This window comes from Octopus bimaculoides, chromosome 3 (assembly GCF_001194135.2).
Source record: "Octopus bimaculoides isolate UCB-OBI-ISO-001 chromosome 3, ASM119413v2, whole genome shotgun sequence".
Lineage (NCBI taxonomy): Eukaryota > Metazoa > Mollusca > Cephalopoda > Octopoda > Octopodidae > Octopus > Octopus bimaculoides.
In genome coordinates this window covers 108,130,641-108,133,417 of record NC_068983.1, presented here as the reverse complement: position 1 = coordinate 108,133,417, position 2,777 = coordinate 108,130,641, and the positions used below count along the sequence as shown (strand labels likewise).

The 2,777-nt window shown below is 30.8% G+C and overlaps 1 protein-coding gene across 9 annotated transcripts in view; it reads left to right on the top strand.

Moving 5' to 3' along the window:
* Window positions 1-2,777, top strand: part of LOC106874729 (uncharacterized) — a 379,303-nt gene that overhangs the window by 131,736 nt on the left and 244,790 nt on the right. The gene's annotated exons all lie outside the window — the stretch shown is intronic.

Here is a 2,777-nt window from a genome sequence, read left to right as displayed (position 1 = left end):
ATATATATATATATATATATATATATATATAATATGATATGATGTGATGTGATATGATATGGTGTAATATAATATAGGTGTGGGTGCATGCATGTGTATATGTGTGTGTATGTGTGTGTGTGTATATATATGTGTGTGTGCATATATATATGTATATATAGTGTGCATATTCATACACGTATTAATTCATTGATATATATACATTGACTTTTATGCATTTGACTTACTGTATTTAAATAATTTGTGTATATATGAACATAGTTTTCACATTTACTTTTTAATTCATCCTAAGTAGATTTGTTCCTTTATTCCTCTTGGGTTTCAATCCTACCACGTGCGCTTTTTCTTAAGCAACAAGAAAATTGTATGCTTTCTAATTTATTGATACGTTCTGAATAGATGTATCAAATTTGGTTTTAAAATAACAATTTACCAAATATTATAATAATCATATGCAGTACACTAGCTAGATGCAGGTGGCTAAATAATGTTCACTTCGTTGTTTTCTGGTTAGATTTCAGCTACACTTTCTATCACAGAATTGGGAAATTATCAACGTAATGAAATATTTCCTTCCTTAAGTTTATGCTGATGAGGTTCTTCTGTGTGTAGCATGCATAGATTAATACAATGCTACGAGTAATAACACTATTTGAACATATCTGTTGTAGGAATGTTGTATTGTACCAGCTTTTATATTTACTTTGATACATATAAAACATTACAAGACACTTAATAAGTTTGTGAAGTGATGTATATGACCTACCTATGCCAAAAACAGAAAAGCAAACAATATATTGGTTAATGATGATGTATAATTTTAAAATTTATTTTATATTTTATTCTTGTACATTTTAAATACATTTACTCTTTATCTATTTTAAATATTTATGCAGCTACATGAAAAATATATGTTGGTTATTTTTTTTCTCTCATATATAAATATTGTAATGATGTAGAAAACTAAAATTCATGCATTTGTGTGTGTTAATATTTAGTGTTTCATTTTATGAATATAAAATTCCATAGTGTAAGAATTATGTGGTGCACTTAACGAAAAAACTTCTAGCCCCCCCCCCCTCACCTGCACCATACGTGGGTGATGTAATATACTTTTTTGCATTGTATTTTACATCATTTCTAATCATCTTAATAGCTTGTATGATCCATTGCTCACATCTTCATCTTTCAACTACAGCTATAGGAGATATTTTAGCAATAGGGTAACATGCTATGCTTGCTAACTTTTCCCCATGTTTGTGACTTGAATTTGCATATCATTGATTAATTAGATAACTGAAGAACTAAACTATAACTATGCAAACTTTTAAATATATAAAGATATATATTTAAGTAAGATTTTTCTTCATTCATGTATGCATATATTGCTAAGAGCATAGCAGCATTAATTATGCATAGACATACATACTGCTGTTTATTGGGCCAATTATATATATATTTGTGTGTAAGATTATGTTTGCAGAAAGTTTTACATATATCTTAAAAGTGCATTTCACTTAACCTTTATATATTTATTATTAAATGTGAAATGTGTTTGCTAGAGAACTTCATTGGATTAACTCTGATTACTAAATTAGGCATAAGGACTGCAATTTTGAGGTGGCTGGGGTAGTCAGAACCATTGAGCCCAATGTTTGACTCTTTATTGACCCTGAAATGCAAAGTATACTTCAGTGGGATTTGAACTCCGAATGCAAAGATGTAGAACAAATACTACAATGCATTTTTACTCATGCTCTAAAAATTCTACTAATCTATCATACTTAATCAGATAAATAGTAATAATAATCTACAGGGCTGAGAAATTGCTTCCTGCATATTCTGAAAATATGTCTATTTTGATGTTATTAATAAGGATTATTATAGCATTCATTCATTGAATTACATGTCCCTCTATTTAAGTCTATTATGACTTATTGGAGCATTCAGTCAAGTAACAGTTTTGATTTATTTTCTTTTGTACTCATGTACTCTTTTACTTGTTTCAGTCATTTGACTGCAGTCATGCTGGAGCACCACTTTTAGTCTAGCAAATCGACCCCAGGACTTACTATTTGTAAGCCTAGTACTTATTCTGTTGGTCTCTTTTGCCGAACCGCTAAGTTACGGGGACGTAAATACACCAGCATCGGTTGTCAAGCGATGTTGTGGGGGCAAACACAGACGCACAAACACACATATATATATATATATACACATATATACGACGGGCTTCTTTCAGTTTCCATCTACCAAATCCACTCACAACGCTTTGGTCGGCTTGAGGCTATAGTACAAGACACTTGCCCAAGGTGCTACACAGTGGGACTGAACCCGGAACCATGTGGTTGGTAAGCAAGCTACTTACCATACAGCCATTCCTGAGTATTTGATATTTGAGTTTGTTAATGTACTATATTCGTGATACATTTTAGGGAAACTTCAAAACCTTATGTATACATGTTAGTTCCTTGAATAAACTTGACCTAGAATACTTACATGTTAATTGAACAAAAAATAGCTGATGGTCAGAGTCACTTAGTTTACAGAAAAATCTGTTGAGGGTAACTGCTGTGTTAATTGAGACACGTAGAACTATGACACCATGAGATACTGCAAATGAAAGTTTGAGAACAAAAAAGGTGCACATATATACAGAGAGAGGGAGAGAGAGAGAGAAATAGGTATGCCTATGTATACATATATATATATATATATATATATATATATATACACACACATACATACATACATATATATATATATATATATATATA